This window comes from Hylobates moloch, unplaced genomic scaffold, assembly GCF_009828535.3.
Source record: "Hylobates moloch isolate HMO894 unplaced genomic scaffold, HMol_V3 SCAFFOLD_2, whole genome shotgun sequence".
NCBI classification, from domain to species: domain Eukaryota; kingdom Metazoa; phylum Chordata; class Mammalia; order Primates; family Hylobatidae; genus Hylobates; species Hylobates moloch.
Window position 1 is genome coordinate 173,764,875 of NW_026652277.1, and position 19,505 is coordinate 173,784,379.

The following is a 19,505-nucleotide window of genomic DNA, read 5'->3' on the forward strand; positions in this document are numbered from 1 at the left end:
TCTTTATGGGCCAGGCAATCACAGTGCAGGGTCTTGTGTTAGGAGGACCCCTCTGCATATTTTCAACTAGGTTTTGAACTCATCAGGACAAGCAGCCTTCTTGGCTTATACGTAGCAGGAGACTATTCATGGTGATGAGGCCAAAACCCTGGCTGCAAGGCACAAGGCTCCATCGCCCAGAGTCCCGGTGCAGTGCAGGCCTGCGGCCATGGTTGTAGGATTCACTGGTCCTGGGTGGGAGATTCAGGATCCGGGCCATCACCACATCTTTTTCTCCAGAGGTGGGTAACACTGTTCCCAGTGCGGAAGGCCAGGGGCATAAGTATATGCTAGAGGCTGAGGTGTGAGGGGTGAGTGAGAGCCTCCCTCCGAGAGAGCAGTTGCACTTCCCGGGAGCCTCGTGTTGCTGGAACTGGAATCAGGTGCGAGTCACTTCAGAGACACTCTCCGTGCATTGCACAGTGGGAGCTGCACTCTCTCTCTCTGCAGACTCTGCAAAGGGGAGCCCTGAGGTTTGGGCTGAGAGTCACTGGCCACCCTGAAGTTCGTGGCCTCAGCTTCTTTTCCCCCTCATCATCCTGCTCCTCAGCCAGGTGTCAGGGGTTCGTGTGCTGCCCAGACCTGAGTGCCATCATGGTTTGTGGAATCCAGCAAGTAGGAGGAACAAAGCACCCTGCAGGAGGAGCGGACGCCTCAGACCAGTGATGGGCCTCCCTGCAGCAGTGCGGAAAGGACCGTGGAACAGCCCAGAGCAGCCCGGATGAGGGCTGAGGCCGTGCCCAGGGCAGCATGGGTGGGGGCTGAGGCCATGCCTGGACACCTCTGGCTCTGCAAAATAGTTTGTTCAGAGGCAGAGAGAAAATTGTAGTCAGCTCTTAGAGAGAACAGACTTCAGTCATTGCTACTTAAACCAACGAAAGAACTAACAAAAAACTACACCTCGAGACTTAGGACAACATTGGAAACCCAGAGAAGAAGAGGGTGGACTTTAAACAGGTGTCGTTCTGGAGTCAAGTCAGGAACTGAGGAATATGTTTCCAAAAACCCGGAGGAAACTCTTATTTCAGCAAATGCTTGGGAGAGGAGGAGCAAGAACACTTTGAAAGGTAAGGCTAGTTTTGCAGCCCAGAATAATCTTCACAAAAATTATTACGAGGAAGCAAGGGGAATGGAAATGAAGCCACAGGACGGAGTCGGGCTCTGTCCCTGTTTGCAGAGAGCCAGCGAGGGCTGCCATGCAGGACTTCACACACCCGAGAAGGCTGGGCCTTGTGTCTTGTTTTGTTTCTTCTTAGAGAATGAGAAAGTGCCTCCCAAAGGAGACAGTCCATAAACAATACCCACAATGGCAGTCTAAAATGTCTTGGGCTACCGTTGGGTTGGAGAAACATGGAGAAAAGAGAAAGGGGCTTTAAGTTATCGCAGAGTACTCAATTTTGCTGGGAGTTGCTTATTCTAAATGTGGGTTCCATTCACAGCAGCAGAGGCTACCAAAGAGAATCCACATCCAACCCAGCACAGGGGCCGGGAACCTTGAATGCACAGGCTGCGTGCAATAACACCAAGGCAAGTCTAGTGAAGGCTGGAGGTGTCCCCCTGCCCATTCCGTGTTGTATCCTCAGAGGAGGGGGCACTTCAGACGCCGCTTTTCCAGAGGGAAGGCAGCCTGCCAAGATAGAGCTCTTCCCAGAACGTGGGGACTCCAGCATCCCAGTCAGTGAATGGGATGTGTCTTTTCACTGAGTAGTAGATCTCCAGGGTGGAGCCTTGTCAAGAGGTGTGTTTTCCATGGCACCCTAGAACAGCTGAAACCAGAAAGCTGCTCTGTGGTGAATCTCCTTGCATTTCTCACCTGCCATCTTCCTCCACCCACCACACACTGTCCACTGCAGCCTGTGAACTTAAGGACACATCAGAAGTGGGCCACCTCCTAGAAACCCGGCTTTTCCTTAGAAAGCAGTTGTTTGCATTGTGGGTTGATCCAGTGGACACATTTTGGGTTTGGAGTTGTGTGTCCAAAATGGCAATGAAGATCTGGAGAAAGGTGCTTCTCTGTAGAAAGTCGTGTCTTGGTAATTCATGGAAATGTTGAAAAAAAACTGGAACGCAAAAGTCAAACTTGGTTTAATTGACTTGAGAGGAATTGAAGGCGCCACATCAGTCCAGGGAAAAGGAACTGCACTGCGGACTTTGAAGAGCCTGACTTTACACACTCCCAGGGCCCCTGGCTGGGGCTGTGCCACACAAAGGAAGAAGGGAGGGAAAGAGAGAGGCCGCGAAGTTACCTTGGGTTTTGAGTACTCTGTGGGCAGGTCTTGAGCCGGCAATGGGAGCCACTTAGATAAGAAATTGTACAAAGTTACAGCACATTTTTATATTGCTCGCTGTGTTAGTTGCCCTCCATTGGACTTGGACACCGTAGCTTAGGGCAAATAGGAGATACAATAGAAAATGGCTTCCTGTTTTTACGCATCTTATGGCTGCAGGATAATAATTGAAGCAATGGCCTGATACGTCATAGAGGTGGCTGAGAGTGACATTAACAAGGCATTTATATCAGGGTTTGAGGGATGTAACTGGCTGCCCCATTGGTTCCAGGTGGAAGCATCAGAAAGCAAATTGCTCCTCCCCGGGTGGTGCCAGGCCTGCAGGCAGCTTCTCACCTGCCCCTCTTGCCTTGCACAAGGGCTTCCCAAGGGTGAGAACAGTCCCTCTTCTGGCTTCTCACTTAGCTCAGAGCCAGATGCCTTAGACCAGCCTTCATGGCCTGTGGGTGCTCATCTCCCAAGCCCACCTTGACAAATCTCCCCCCACTCGCTTCTCTCCTACCACCCCAACTCCTTGCTGTTCCACCAAACCCAAACCTCCCCTCCAAAGGGCTCCTTTGCTCTTCCTTCCTTCCTTCTCTCTACAATGCCCTCTGCCTGAGTCTCTACAAGGCTTGCTCCCACATCAAACACCTGCCCCCATCACTCTCAACATATTTTTAAAAATAGATGTATCTTGTTTATTTTCTCTTTTCTCCTCTAGAATGCAAGGCTCAGGGATTTTACTCTAGTTTGTTCTTTGTTGTATCCCCAGTGCCTAGAATAGTGCCTGGCATAAACTAAATGCTCAATAAACACATGTGGCATGAATGATGCAATGTGATGACATGGAGCAATCATATCTGGGTGCGGAGACATAGAGATGGGGCTGACCAGTGTTAAGCAGGACTCAAGAGAGTGCTGAGGCTTTAATGAATAGGATGCTAGTGACAAGGTAGACAAGATGGCCAGAAAACTCAGGCAGTCAGAAAACAGTGCCTGGATCTGTTTACATTCCAACTCCCTCCCTGATGAACAGATGGGAATGTTGTGATGGCTCATCAGATAGTCAAACCGCATCTAAATAAACTGCTGACAAATCTGCAAAGTACAGTGCTTTCTGTTTGGAAGATTCACAAGGCAACTCATATATATAGTGTCGTGCCAGTTTAAAAACAATACTGCCAGAATAAAAACTATAATTGAAAGTTTCTTTTAATAACATCTTGGGGGTGTTAAAAGCAAGAGATTTTTTAAAAGTCTAATTTAGTTCTACAAAGGGGATAAAGCTTTAGCTCCTAGTAAAATGAATTTACTTCCTCAATTTCTCCATTTCCACCCCACCCTCAATATACTATAAAATCCTATAACTAAACTGGAGTTAAAAATGCAAACAAAATTTCCAAAGTATGTGAATAAAATCTAATGTGTATTTAGAGTGTTGTACTTTGCAAAGCCAATGAGAAAGAATGTTGACTTTGGAATCAAGCCCACCTGGGTTTGAATCGCAGCTCAGCTTCATCGCAGCTATTCTAAGCCATGGTTTCAGCATCTGATCAATGGGGATCCTGATATGCACCGTCAGAGATATGATGGGACTGGCAAGCACTGGGACTGGTCTAGTAAGTATTTAATAGAGTGCCCAGCACATGGCCCGTGCTCCCAAGTGGCAGCTAACAATCTATACTTTTTCAGGTACAAACAAACAAACAAAAAAACCCCACACACAAAAACGGCCTGACTAATCCTGGTGCTAGGACAGAATTTCTAAGAATCACAATGCTATTTTTAGTTTGGTGCAAAAGTAATGGCGGTTTTTGCCATTACTTTTGTACCAACCTAATAATACAACTCAAAAATTATCATAACTTAAAAAACCCAAAGCATCAACATGAGTAATCAACAAACTCTTCACCAAAATAATGTTTTGTATTAATACTAGTAATGGAGAACATTAAAAACGATTTATTGCATTGTTCTGTGAATAGTTCTCCAAAGGGCAGCATTCCTAAAATGGCAAAGATGTTACAGAACTCCAAATCAGTTTCTCAAAATTACAAAATTAGAAAACAAATTTTAAATAAAGAACTTCAGAGCCATAGAATTCCCCCAAACAAACTATGTACTTATGTCATTCTATTGATGAGGAACTTGAATCCCAACTTCCATCTGATCATACAGGCAGGTCTTGAAGGGTAACTCCTCACTGCTAATCCAGTAACTCCCATCTACACTGTCGCTGGGGCAGCCACTAAAACAGAGAAGGATAAGCCACCGAAAAGGGCAGCACACCCTTCAACATGAGGCTTTGCCCCACTTCCATTCCCTGACATCAGCATTTCTGCATTTCAGTCATTCGGTGGGTATGGATGGCCCACCAGGTTCCAAGAACTGCCCCCAGGCATCTCTGTGTCCAAGACCCTTAGCTTGCCTTCCAGGCCTACCCCCAAGAGGGACTGAAGCACCTGCAGACATGCACCAGAGGGGCACAGAGGCAGCACCCAAAAGGCCTGGGAGAGGGCATTCATTTCCAAGGCGCTGTCAGGAGGAAGCTTTTGAGGGCCAGGAAGTGTGTGTTTTCCTCTGGGAGATGGCTGCCCTTCACCTTCTGTTCACTACCAGATCTTCAGGTGGATATGAAGAATCTATAGAGAGGGAAATCTAAATATATATCTTTCTCTCCATCTATCTCTCTTTTCATCTATCTGTCTCTATCTCTATTATCTGTTTATCATCTCTATCAATCATCTATCATCTATAAATCATCTATTATTTATCATCTATCTGTCATTTGTCTATAACCTATTATCTATCTAACGCTCTTTCTCTATCATCTATCTGTCTATCATCTATCCATCTATCGATCACCTATCTACACACACACACACACACACACACATATATACATACATACATATATACGCACAGGCATTCAGTTGACCTCACTGGTTATGGTTCACATTTGTGAAGGCATCTACTCACAAAATATATCAGTAACTCCCACATTAACACCCGCAGTGTTGTGCTTGTTTCTGAGTGTGTGCGGAGAGGGAAAGAGTCCAAGTCTTGATGGGAGCGTTCCCATCTGAGGGTGGACAAGGCAATGCTCCACCTTCTTGTTTCAGCCCATTCTGTAAATGTGTCCTTTCTGCAGTCTACACAGTGCTACAGTTTTTTCATTTTCTTGCCTTTCGGGGTTGATTTTTCAGCCTACAATGGCCTAAGCACAGTGCTGAAGTGCTGTCTAGTGTCGCAAGTCATGAGACTGCTGTGATGTGCCTTATGGAGAAAACAGATGTTAGAGGAATTGTGTTCATGCTTGAGTATTGGGGCTATTGGTGGTGAGTTTGATGTTAATGAACCAATAACATAAATTAAATAAGATGCCTTTAAATAGAAATACACAAAAAGTAAGGCTGTGTATTACTCAGTGGATAAATGTGACCAGAGGGTCACAGGAAGTGAACCCTGTATGTCCAGTACAATCAACTGTTTAGTATTGGCTAAGCATCTGTTTAGTATTGGCTAATGCAGTGTACATGGCAACTTTATAAAACAACTATCTCAAATAACAAGAATCGCCTGTATAAATGTGTACACATATATATACGGGTTGAACATCTCTAATTTGAAAGTTCAAAATGCTCTAAAATCTGAAACATTTTGAGTGCTGTTACAAGGCTGCAAGTAGAGAATTACACACCTGACCTCATGTGATGGGTGTGCAAGATTATCTGAATTATTACATAAAACTACCTCAGGCTATGTGCAGGAAATATATATGAAACATAAATAAGTGTTATGTTTAGACTTGGATCCTATCCCCGAGACATTTCATTATGTATATGCAAATATTCTAAAATCTGAAAAAATCCAAAATCCTAGACACTTCTGGTCCCAAGCGTGTTGAATAAGGACACTCAACTTGTACACACACACACACACACACACACACACACACACACACATACACACACAGTCATCCCTCAGTATTCATGGGAGTTCCAGGACCTCCTACAGATACCAAAATCTTCAGATGTTCAAGTCCCTGATATAAAATGGTATAGTGTTTGCATATAGCCTACGCACATCCTCCTGTGTACTTTGAATCATCTCTAGATTACTTACAATATCTAACACAATGTAAATGCTATGTAAATAATTATTACACTAGATTTTAAATTTTTTATTATTTTTATTGTTGTATTGTTATTTTTTTTTTTGAAATATTCTCAGTCCGAGGTTGCTTGAATCCAAGGATGCAGGACTGGCATTTATGGACCCGACTTCACACACACATCTATGTATGTATGAACATGGAAACACACATGGGGGGACATGGCATGTGGCTTGGGTCATGGTTTCATAAAAGGAGACTGTCATGATTCTGTAACCTGAGGGGTGAAACCAGGAGTTCTCAGGAGATGGCCAGTAATGGCTAGAAGAACTACAGCAAAGACATGTGCATAAACCAATCATCAGTGCTGCAAGGTCAAGGTCACACATGTGTGAGACAAGCCATCCAGCAAATCTATGGTTCTTGCATTTTTGCAAAGAGATTTTATCTTTTCCTCCTAACAACTCTGACTTCATGCGGCCTGCACAAGTTCCAGGACATAAGGGTTTCTTGAATGCAGCTAAAGGGTAATGTTTTTCCAAAAAATTTCAATATTCTAAATATCTTAAGTGTCACAAATTATTTGTCTCCAAATAGTTTACATTAACAAACTTTAAACACTAATATTTTAATCAAAACAGCCACCCCTACATACACACCTCCTTTGGCTTGCAGTATAGCAAAAACGGAGGCATTTCCAACTGTCAACATTTTGAAGCTGTGTTATCATACAGCTTTGCAGTTCCCATAGCAACATGTTCCATTGCCTAGGTGATGGTGATCTTATGATGTCACTAATGAGTTAAACTAACTTAGAAGACAGACGGACATTTCCTCCTGGGTACACCCACAGCTTAAAGTTGCCCTACAAGACTTATAGGGTTAATGTACCAAAGTGTAGCTTCATTGGGAGTTATGAGCACATCTCATAAACATAATTCCAGGGGTTTGCCTGTGATGACATCATTCCTCTTCACAAGGTTTATGGATATCCACCAAGTTGCCCCTCACATTATCCCATGGAGACTTTTCCCAGCTGAGGAACAGATGCTGAAACAGAGACACAACCACTTGGGGGAAACATGCAACAGCTGCATGAAGGTGTCGAGGGGAGGGAAAAATGAAAGTGTCAAGGGATGTTGTCACCAACTCAGATAGAATGGGTCACTAGAAAAAGTGGATGAGCAACATGAACCATCCTCGGGCAGTTCTTCCTTTCCCAAACCAAGTGATTGCCAAAAGGCAGGAAGATTTTCCCGTTTCAGTTTCCTTCTGTCTATATTTCAGTGAGTTTGTCATCTCATAAATGAAGGTGTCACACACGGGCAAAGATGTGTGGAAGAGGTAGTCACAGAAGTGTGGGGTATCTTAAAGTATGTTTAAGACCAGAAACTTAAAATTGGAAAGGGGATTCCGGTCCCGTATTCTCTCCCAATTCCTCTTACAACTGGTCTGTTTGAATGGCAGATACAGTACAGGATGTTTCTAAAGCAAAAGTGAAATTTAGAAGATGGGATGCTATTCCGCTGGTTTCAAGGCACAGAATCACTGTCCCATGCACATTTTACTTCCAAAATCATCAAATAGCATTTAGGCACTTTGTAATTAACCCAAAGGGGCCTTTCAACAAATAGCATGCATGGAGCTCTAACTTGCAAACGTGCAATTAGAGTGTATTCAAAACCAATTTTCTTTCATGAATGGAAAATGTGTCATCAAACTGCTTGTGTACAACTAGAAGTGTGATAACCTGGCTCATTGGCCCTGTCCAAACATGAGATTAGACAAGTTCAAGGCTGATTCTGGGGAGCAAGGCAACAGAAGGCTGTGACAAGGTCCCTTTCCTCAAATTGTAACGATTTTTCAAAAATTGAACAGAAGTAATTTGAGCATAAACCAAAAAATAAAATAAAATATTAAAACCTGATACAGACCACGTACTCCACACGAATGCTACAATGAGCAGTTACAGATCACGGAGGACCACAGTGTGTGTGGAGGGAGTGGCTGTTACACCTGCTGTCACATGCCACAATGCAGCCCATGGTCTCTCTGCACCAGAGAAGCAGTAACACAACAGGACAGGGGAAGGGGTAGGCTCCTCCCCTGCTGGGAGAGGAGCTGGGTCTCTGCATTACTGTCTTCCTTGCTCTCTGTTTCCAGTGACCAGATGAGCCGGTAAAGACCCAGTGGACCCAGTGAGCACCCCTGGGCATTGCACACAAAATCAGAACCATACAAGGCCGTGTCATTTGACCTTGGTCCAGGGTCCTCTGCTTTTGCTTTCCAAAGAGCCAAGAGAATGGTTACAAAATCATGGCCATGTATGTGCAGACCTCAAGGCTTCTTTACTTTTCTGCTTTTTCTGACACATCACTCAGGATACTTCAACTCTGGGGTTCAAATGTAGGACCAACTTTGGCATTTTGGTGATTATTCCTTTTACTTCTTTTTGGTTATGCTTCTGAGACAACCAAAGTCTGAGTCTAAAGTATTATGAATCCACCAGAAAAGGAAATTTGATATGGAGGTATCCCTCAAAATACTAACTTCAGCCATGTCATTAAGTCTAGATGCTGCACTTTAAATTTAGATGTAAACAACAGCAATCAATGAGTAATTGCATTGGCACGAGGTGGCCGCGTTAACATTGCTATGGGAACATTAATTTCAGAATGTGTAATGATTCCATTTTAAATATTCTTTTAAAACGTTGTCAGCAATTGTCAGAACTGATGCCAGTTCCTAATTTGCAATCTGTTGATCCAAACTTGTTTCTGCAAAACCTGCCAGTACCAAAAGGTAAAATGTCTGTCAGCATCATGAAACTTCATGACCTAATTCCAAGTTCAATTCCACACATTCTTCTCTGCTGTAACTGGATCAGTAAGAACTCAGATTCAGGACAGGACCGTCCTAGGGCAGTTCTTCCTTTCCCAAACCAAGTGATTGCCAAAATGTAGGAAGATTTGCCCATTTCAGTTTTCTTCTGCCAATATTTCAGTGAGTTTGTCATATCATAAATGAAGGTCATTTATGAGATGGCAGTAAGGTCAGCCCTTATTGCTGCTGTGTCTTACGGGACAACACTGCATGACAAATGACAAGACCTAATGACAAAGGAGCAAAGAAAATGGCATCGCTCCTCTCCTTTGCCATCTTCTCCCGCTTGGAGCCAGCTCCACATGCATACTAAACTTTCATTTATTTCATTGATTGATTGATTGTGCTGCTGCATGGCTCTGGGTCAAAAGATTGTAAAAATAAATAAACAAAACAAAGCAAAAAACGGGTTCCTTTTGGTCTTCGGCAATGACTAAAAATTCTGTCTCTTTTATGTGGCAGTCACACTTGCTCTGTGGGATAAGGGCCACCCTTATTGTCATTAGAGCAAAGGAAACTCCACGCCGTCTGTTCCCCTACTGTGGGCCACCTCCCATTCCACCACACGTAGCACTCTCTCCCTCATCCAGGCCCCATGCCAATGGGGTTTTCTGTGTTGGAGGCAGCAGAATACCCAATGAAAAGTGGCTTAGATCGCTGGAATTCCATGTTTCTCCTAAGACCTGTTGGGGTTGGGTAGTTCCAGGATTGGTCATCTCAGCAGCTCAAAAATGTCAGAGCTCCGGGTCAGCTTTTCTGAAATTCCTTTGGATTTCCTTCCACGATGGCAACAGGGAGCAGTCGTTGCCAGCTCCAAACTCACTCCCGCCCACACGCAGACCCAGGGAGCAAGAGGGAGGTTCACCGCTCCTGAACCTCTTTGCATTTTAAAGAAAACCCTTCCCTAGGTGCCCGTAGGGGACATCTCTTCCTGCTCCCAGGCCAGGGCTGAGCCGCAGGCGCACAGTGGTCTCACTGCACCAAGAGCATGGCCATGGCTGACTTAAAGCAATTAGAACTCAACCCCGGACTGGAAGGCACACATCACCTCCATCATCCAGGACACATGGGAGCTAATCTGGACAAGGTTGGGATCCTGCAGGGGAAAGAACCGGGGAGATAAAACGGTGGGAAAATTGTGCACTCCAGGCACCCCACAAATGCTCCGCTCCTCAGGGGTGCCGAAATGGATGCTTTACTTCTAAGTCAGAAGCGGGGCAAATTTAGGGAAAAAACGTTGGCCTCTACAAGCGCAGATCAGTATGCTATCTAGGTTCCTAAAATGGTCAAAAGACGACATTAACTGAATAAAGTAAAAGAAGAATAAAAAGGCAGCCAGGTGCTTTGTGCGGCGGAGCCCACCGGAGGCTGGGCAGTGGTGAGTCCGGACCCGGGAAGCACACCAGGCCAGGCTTTCCCCAATGCCCCCTGCGTCACCATCACCTCATCCTACAGGCCCAGCTTAGCCGCCACCTCCTCTTCTGCATCCCAGAGCCCCTCAGGGGTTCTCTGAGCCGGTGATGCTGGATCGCCTCTGACTCCCTCTTTTCTTGCTGAGGCCCCAAGTGCAGGGCCCAGACTCCCTGTTCGTCCTGCTGCCCTGTGATTCCAGCCACTGGCATGCTGTCTTATCCCCCACAAATGGTTGATAAATACCGGACGTCCACTAAAATCAGCCTTAGTATTCCAGAAGTGAAAATAATTCTGTAACTCAACAATTCCAGAGTGACGTAAAAAATAGAGAGAGTAAATTTGATATCTCATTTAGAAACGGTAGAAATTTTTTAACCACAATGGTCTCATCATGTATAGAATTCTGTAGTAGGTTACAGCAAACATGGATGTATTTTTGTTTTGCTTTGTTTTAATAGACTTTATTTTTTAAGAGCCAGGTTCACAGCAAAATTGAGTGGAAAGTACAACGAGGTTTCATACGTGCCCTCCCTCTCCAGAGTGTATTTTGAAATTACCAACAGTATTTGAAAATATGGGTAATGCAAATATAACACACGTTTTCAGACTTTAAAGAAAGTTAACATTATACTTGCCTTATTTTCAAACCAGAATATACCTTAAACCACCATTTAATTTATATTGAATTGAGATTTAATGCTATGGGTACTTAAATGATTGTAAAGTTGTGTGGAAATCCTTCTCTCTAAACAATAATTATTTAAGCAGCCAACAGTTCAACTGAGATTTACGACTATTTTCACAGAATTGCTTGAATGATAAACTGATTTTTGTACTTAAGTTAGTGCCTTTTAAAAACAGATTTTGATATTGCTGTTTTGTATATGTGCCTATAGTAGCTCATAAAGCACATTCGTTGACATTCTTGAAACCAGTTTGGCTATGTTTTCAGATATTAGAAACACATTTCCAAGAAAATTGCCCAAGCGGACCTCATTTCTCCTGCACAGGTTTCACCTCTGGAGCAGGAGTAGGTGAAGCCCTCCTCCTCACAGGGGTTTCAGTGTGGACACCTGGGAAGTTAATACTACTAGTGAATGACACAAACTTTCAGACTGTCTTTGCGGATGTGTTTGCGACCTGGTGATGAGCTACAGAGGACTGTTTTTAATGGCAGATGATGGGAAATCTGCTCTCACCAAATGGCAAAAGCATAAATGCAAATCACATTTGTCTGGGGAGAGCTTTGCACCCACAGACTCAGTACATTGTCAGGGCGTAGAAGCTGATTCTATTCTTGAATAAACATAGAGAAGATAAAGGAGGTCCTGAATCTTCCACACCTACCCATGTAATGATTAAATCTTTCCCTTCCTTTTAGCTTCGTCAGCAAGTCAAGCTGGTTTCATGCCTTCATGGAATTCTTCCAAGATGGCAAGTGGATCATCAGGTCCTTGTTCTGTCACCATTTCCCATTACAAATATGGTGTCTACCCACCAAAAATAGGAATGTATGCACTGTCTATTGGGGCAGGGCACTCTGTGTGGCCTCACTGGGCCCACCACATGGGGACTGGCTATGCGGGCACTACATGCCATGAGCATATGTACTCATGGCTGAGCTGCCCCAGGCCCACCTCCATCTAGGAGATAACCTTGTGGCTTAGTTAACAGCAAGATCTTGGTATTCCACAGATCACGTTTCTCCTATCAGCCCAGTCTTTCCACTCTCTAGCCTGGAGTCAGCAAACTTTTTCTGTTAAAGCCGAGTAGTGAAACGTTTAGGCTTTACACGGCACATAAAGTCTGCTGTATCCTCCTTCTAGTTCTTGTTCTTCCTCCTCTCCCTCCTTTCCTTTCTTTTTCTGTTTACAGCCCTTTGAGCATATAAAAAACATTCTGAGCTTGTGGCCTCTGCAGAAATAGGCTGCGGCCTGGATGGGCCTGCTGTCTGCAGTTTGCCAACCCAAGCAAACCATTCTAACTTATCTTTTGCAGTCCTGTTTTAAGAGCTATAATTATTTCTTTGCTCTTTATTCTGATCCTCCCAATTTTCTCTGAACTTTATTGTGCACATGAAAGCAAATACAAAGCTCCAGTAGAAGCCAGACGGAAGCAGAACGTGCCCTTCTTGATCATTTTCAGGTGCATTCTGTTAATGAGGATACCTCACTGGTGCCCACCCTTCATATTCCTTAGAGTATCTGATTTTTTTTTGGTATGGCTTATGCCATTTCATATTGTTAGACATATTCTAGTCACCCTAAATCACTACAATACTCTAGTCAGCAAACTACTGTTTCCTTGCTGCCTGTTTTATAAAGAAAGTTGTATTTAAATGCAGCCACACTTATCTGGTTACAAATTTTTTTGGATACATATTTCTGTGGTTGTTTTTGCTCTACAATGGCAGAGCTCAGTATTTACATTAGAACCGTATGGTCCATAATTACTAAAAAATTTCTGCTGGTCCTTTACAGACCCCTGATCAAAACTACAAGCCATGATCAAGGACATACATTTAGTGTATTATCCACTTTGCAAAATTACAGTGTATCTACCGTCACTCAGGTGTTCTTGCCCTTACTCCTTCTTTCAAAAATTTAAACCCATCATCTTCTACATGAGTAGCACTTTGTTAATCTGGAGAAAGAAATAGATTGTAGTAAAATGATCCAGTTATCTTTAAGAATGAGACCATTGGTCTTATACTGTGGCATAAATACTTTGAGTGACAATCAAGATGCTTATCTTCTAAGACGGGGCTTACACACACACACACACACACACACACACACACACACCTGCTTACTATACATTTCAGGACAAATATAAAAGTCAGCAATGAGCCATACTTAACTCTTCTATTTTGAAATTAATAAGAAAATTTTGATGTTTTCACTGCTTCTTTCTGTGCCCATACCTCCCTGGTATCTTTCTACCTCAATCTTTCTATTTTTTTCCTGAAATGCTATTATTTGTTTGTTCACTTACTTGCTTCACTCTGAATAACACACTAGACTATATTCCATCGGTTAGGGATTTTATCTTCTACCACTGTATCTCCATTATATGTTCCTGGACCACAGTAGATAATAAATAGTAGTTAAATAAATTCATTCTTATGACACAAATAGCACCCTCTCCGATCTCAGTGTGATCTCCTCCAAAATTTGTTTGGAGGAAAGAATCTTAAGTGCTCACAAAAATGTGAAAATACTCTAAAGGCTCATTTTGTCATGGCTCCAAAGGTCTCGACTCATCCTCCTGATGTGCACCCAGGCCCCAGAAATAGGGGGAGCTTGTTGAGGGATGGAAGGGCTGAATGACCTGCCTACTGACTTTCAGGTCTGTGTACCAAAGCAGCGTGGGATTACGAATTTCCCCAGTGCCAGCCATACCCCTGACTGTGTTCTGGATTATCTCCAATAACTGGGAGTTCAAAGCCAGGGTCACTAGGTTTCAGCTGCCGGTAGACTGCATAGAAACAGACTTCACTTTGGAGGAATGTGCATCTTAGATGGCCAGTTTGAAGGGCACAGAGAAAACAACCTGTTCTTGTTGGAGGTGGTGGTTTATTTATTCAGCAAATATTTATCAAATACATAGGCAGGGATATCAGGGAACAAAAATGACAATCATCCCTGCCCTTGTGGAACTTACTTTCTGGAGGCTGAGAGTAAGGCCAGATAATAAACAGTAACATCATAAATTTTAGAATCATTTGGTGTGTTAGAAGATGATACATGCTATGGATAAAAGAACAGGAGAAGAAAGATCAGGAGTGCTGGGGATACAGGCTGACATTTACACAGGCTGGGCCAGCTAAGCTTATGAAGAAGGGTAACATTTGGGCACAGATCGAAAGGGGTGAGGCAGTGACACCTGGCAAGAGGTTGTTCCAAGCAAAGGGAGCTCCTATGCAATGGTCTGTGATGAGAGAGGGCTTGGTGCATTCCAGCATGAGCATGGAAACCCGCTGCCAACACAGTGAGCCCATGGGAGAATTGCAGGAAGTGGGTGCAGAAGGGCAGGGCTACACCACGTAGGGCCTTGTGGGCCCTTGAAAGAGACTGGCTTTCCCTTTGAGAGAGACAGGGAGCACTGATGAGCTCTGGGCTGGGGAGTGAAATCAAACTAATGTCACGAATGGATCGCTCCTGCCACTGCTGGGATTAGACTGCAGGGTAGAAGCTGAGGGGCCAGTTGAGAGAAGCAAGCCAGGTGCATGAGGTTGGTGGGATAAATCAGGCTGGGTAGACGTGGAAATAGTGAGACGTGAGAAGCTTCTAGATATATCTTGAAGATTATTGGGCCAGTAGGATTTTCTGAATAGATCAGATATTGCGTGTGAGACAAAGGAGTCAAAGACAACCTCAAGATTTTTGGGCTGTGCAACAGAAAGCATGGGATCTCCATCAACTGAGATGGGAAGGCTGAGATTAAGAAAAAAATATACAATTTCCAATATCATTGAGTAAGTTTGGTCTTGATTGCCACCAGATTACCCCAAGACAGTGGGACTCCTGTGGCCAAGCCCAACCACTTGGCTGCACACAGAGTCTAATGAGTGGGCAGGGTCACCCCATCAAAGCCAGACCTTCCCTTGCTGTCCGCTCCTCTTACACAAAGTGGTACAAGCACAGCTAAGGTACGCGGCAGATGGCTCTTGCTGGTGCTACTTGGCTGAGGTTACATGTCTTAAAGTTAAGAAGCAAAACAGTAAACAAAGGGATGTTTAATATTTTGATAGTTCAGATATTCATATGGAAAGTGACTCATTTCCTTTTTTCAAAAAACCTAGGACAATCTGTTTGCTCTAGAACTGGTCAAACAGTGACCTCCTTTTTTAATAACAGTAAAACTCCTCAGGGTGGCATTCTGAAAAAGCATGTGGGAGGTTATGAGAATGTAAAGGTTAACCTTAAGTAACCCAGACCACTCCCATGAGCTCCACACGTAAGTCAGAGTCGGAAAGAAAAGTGCCCCGCGGATAGCGCTGTCCATTTGTAGATAGATCTGCTCACAGATGTTTTCTCAATCTTGGAAACATTCGGTTGAGTCCACTGAGTGGCTAAGAAAAGGGTTCTGTCAGGGTTGCATGCAAAGAGAGCCTAAGCCACCTTCTGGGGGTTCCCCCCCCCTCCATGAGTCCACATTGTGAAATGAGGATCCCAGCGAATCCCAAAGTCTACACAGAGGATGACTGTACCTCCAAGCCCTGAGATTAATGTAGGTCAAAGTAGACACCTTCCAGACAACAAAATAGGAAAACACCTCAGCCCACTGAAATGGGTACTATTCACAAAGCACTCTAAGGTGGAGAAAGGAAACCAAGATGCTCTGCTAAAGCTTGGTGAGATGGGAGCAGAGATGAACAATGCAAACAAAAATGGCCTTCACTCCTAATTAGGAAGTCACAAACATGATGTGTCTTTTTACATGGTTAGACAAAAGTATTACAAAAGCAAAGGGCTTGCTTTTATCAACATAGTTACTGACCAATGTTAAGTATAACTATCCCTGGGAAATAGACTTTCAAAGTACAGACAATTTCTTAAGACAAAACTCTGTGCATGTCTGCTAGAAAGAGAACAAGGCCTATTCCAGGTATTCAGAGCAGTGACCACATCATGGCAGGTGGCAAAGTCCTGCTAGAATGATATGTGTACCATTGATAGCACCGTCGATATGTAGATACATTGGCTCACAAATATTTTGGAACAGGGCCCTGAACAATGCCAAGACGGGCTGGGCTGCAGCGGTGCCCCCTCCTTAGTTCTGTGGCAGCCAGAGAAGACTCCTGGCTGTGGTTGGGAGGTGACGGAATAGTCAGAGCATGTGAGTCCTTCATAAAGAGAGTTCATACTGGCAGCCTTCTTAACAAGAGGACCCATTGCTGGTTAGGATGCTTTTACAAAATTATCTCAATGAACATGGGAAGAGGCTCAGGAAACAGTTATACAATTTGGGATTATACTCCTAATATATAACTATTACCACTTTAAAATTAACTGTTTTTTTTAAAGAAAATTGCACAAATTTAACTGGAAATTTGTGCCAATTCATTTTTCAGAGAAAATATAAAATGCATTCTACCCTTGAAAGTGATTTTTAGTTCTCAAACTTCAGCTTTAGAACGAATAAGACCAGCTTTTGCCTGTAATCCCAACACGTTGGGAAACAAAGGCAGGAGGATTGCTGGAGGCCAGGGATTCAAGACCAGCCTGGGCAACATAGCAAGACCTCACCTCTACAACAACAATAACAATAATGACATCACAAAACTTTAGCTAGTTGTAGATACAGAGTATGCTATCACATAAGGAACATCTGAATTGGATAGAAGATCTCCCTCTGTGGGTATAACTCATTGTTTCCATGTTGGATAGAAGATCTCTGTCTGTGTGTAGAATTCATGGTTTCCAAGTTGGATAAAAGATCTCTCTCTGTGTGTCCAACTCGTTGCTTACATATTGGATAGAAGATCTCCCTCTAGGCGTACAACTCATGGTTTCCGTTTTGGATAGAACATCTGCCTCTGTGGTAGAATTCATGGTCTCCATGTTGGATAGAAGATCTCCCTCTGTGTGTACAGTTCATGGTTTCTATGTTGGATGGAATATCCCCCTCTGTCTGTACAATTCATGGTTTCCATGTTGGATAGAACATCTGCTTCTGTGGTACAATTCATGGTTTCCATGTGGATAGAAGATCTCCCTCTGTGGTACAATTCATGGTTTCCATGTTGCATAGAAGATCTCCCACAGCACGACGAGCACCAGAGAATACTAGTGGTGGGGGTAGGGGTGGGCCAGCATCCTGTAGTAAAGAGGCAAAGATTCCCCTGAAACAAAAACCCTATCCGAGCATCCTTATGCAAAAAGGACCTCAACCAAATCGTCACACCTTATATGGAAATTAACCCAAAATGGATCACAAACTTAAATGTAAAACATAAAAGTTATTAGAAAACATTTAGAAGAAAGCATAGGAGAAGATCTTTGGGACCTAGGGCCAGGCACAGTTCTTAGATTGGACATCAAAGGCATGACTCATTAAAGAGAAAATTGATAAGCTGGACCATATCAAAATTAAAAACATGTGCTGTGCAAAAGTCTCTGAAGAGATTGAAGAGGTAAGCTACAGACTGAGAGGAAATGTTGGCACACCCCATATCCACCAAGCTCTTGAATCTAGACCCTATAATGAACTCTCAAAATTTAATAGGAAAAACGAAATGGGCCAAAGACATAAATAGCTGCTTTGTTGAAGAGGACAAATGGCAAATAAGCACATGAGAAGAACTTTAACACCATCAGCCATTAGAAAATGCAGATTAAAACCTCAATGAGATATCACTATACACCTGTCACAAGAGAAAAAATAAAAAACACTAGCAATAACACCAAATGGTGGTGGGGTGAAGAGAAACTAGATCACTCGTACATTGCTGGTGGGAATGTAAAATGATACAGCCACTCTGGAAAATAGTTTCTTATGAAACAAACCATGCACTTACCCTAAGACTCAGTAATTCCACCCCTGGACAGCTATGCCAGAGAAATAAAGGCTTATGTTTACACAGAAACCTGTACACAAATGTTCATAGCAGCGTTTCTTGTAATAATAAAAAACACTGGAAATAAACCAAATATCTTTCAATGGGTGAATGGCTAAACAAACTGGTATGTCCACACCATTAAATACTACTCGGTGACAAACACACAGCTTGGATTACTCTCCAGAGAATTATGCTGAATATAGAAAGCAAATCTCAAAAGACTACATAGTGTATGATCATTTTAATAACATTCTTGAAATAACAAACTATTGAGAGGGAGAACTAAAAAACAGATTAGTGGTTGTCAGAGGATCATGATGGGAGATAAAAGCATTGGCTGTGGCTGTTTGAGGTCAGCAGGATGGAGACTAGTGATAGAATTGTGTTGTATATTGACTATGCCAGTGGTGGTAAAACAATGCTTCACGTCTGATAAAACCACATAGAACTAAATACACACAAATGAGTGCAAGAAACATTTGGGAAATCTGAATATGGTGGATGGATTGTATCAATGCCAATATGTTGATTGTCATATCAGACTAGTTACACAAGATGCTGCCATTGGGGGGAACTGCATGAAGGGTATATGAGGCTGTGTATTATTTTTTACAATTGCATAAAACTCTTCAATTTTCTTAAAATAAAAGTTTAAAAAATCTTATTCAACAGAAAATATGAAGTGTACTTGTTTCTCTCTCTGGGACCCCAGTTTTCCAGCTGTTTTCTGCCAGGAGCAACCCCGGCAAGGTGAGGTGAATGAAGGACCAGCAATAGTGGCTGATGGTGCCATCTTTGATTTCTTCTGCAGGTGAGGCCCCAAGCCAAGGCAGGACCTGAGATGTTCACTGATAAAGCCAGTTCTAGTAAGAAGCCATCCATCCTTGCTTGGAGCTGTAAACCACCCCTTCTTTCCTGGCAACAAACACCCTTTAGCCAATTAATCTAGAACTAAATATGTAGGTGTCCTTTAGTGTTTAGAAAACTCTCCTGTTTGGGCTTTTTCCATAGTATTTGTGTCCATGTCTAAATTCTCAGAGGCAAAAGTTCTATTTTAAATGGAAAAGTCAAACAAAAGAACAAAATGTTCGATTGACCTTTAAAGACTTAGAGTTTACAGTTAATTTGGAAACCCTAGCAGTTAGATTGGACACACCCTATGTTCACACTCTCCCTGTGTGTCCCTGCACTGGATGACAGGAAGAGAAAAACAAGCCAGGCT

The 19,505-nt window shown here is 43.2% G+C and overlaps 1 protein-coding gene across 3 annotated transcripts in view; it reads right to left on the reverse strand.

Annotated features, from left to right (window-relative positions):
- The window catches only part of PDE10A (phosphodiesterase 10A), a 659,574-nt gene that overhangs the window by 578,508 nt on the left and 61,561 nt on the right, over nt 1-19,505 (reverse strand). The gene's annotated exons all lie outside the window — the stretch shown is intronic.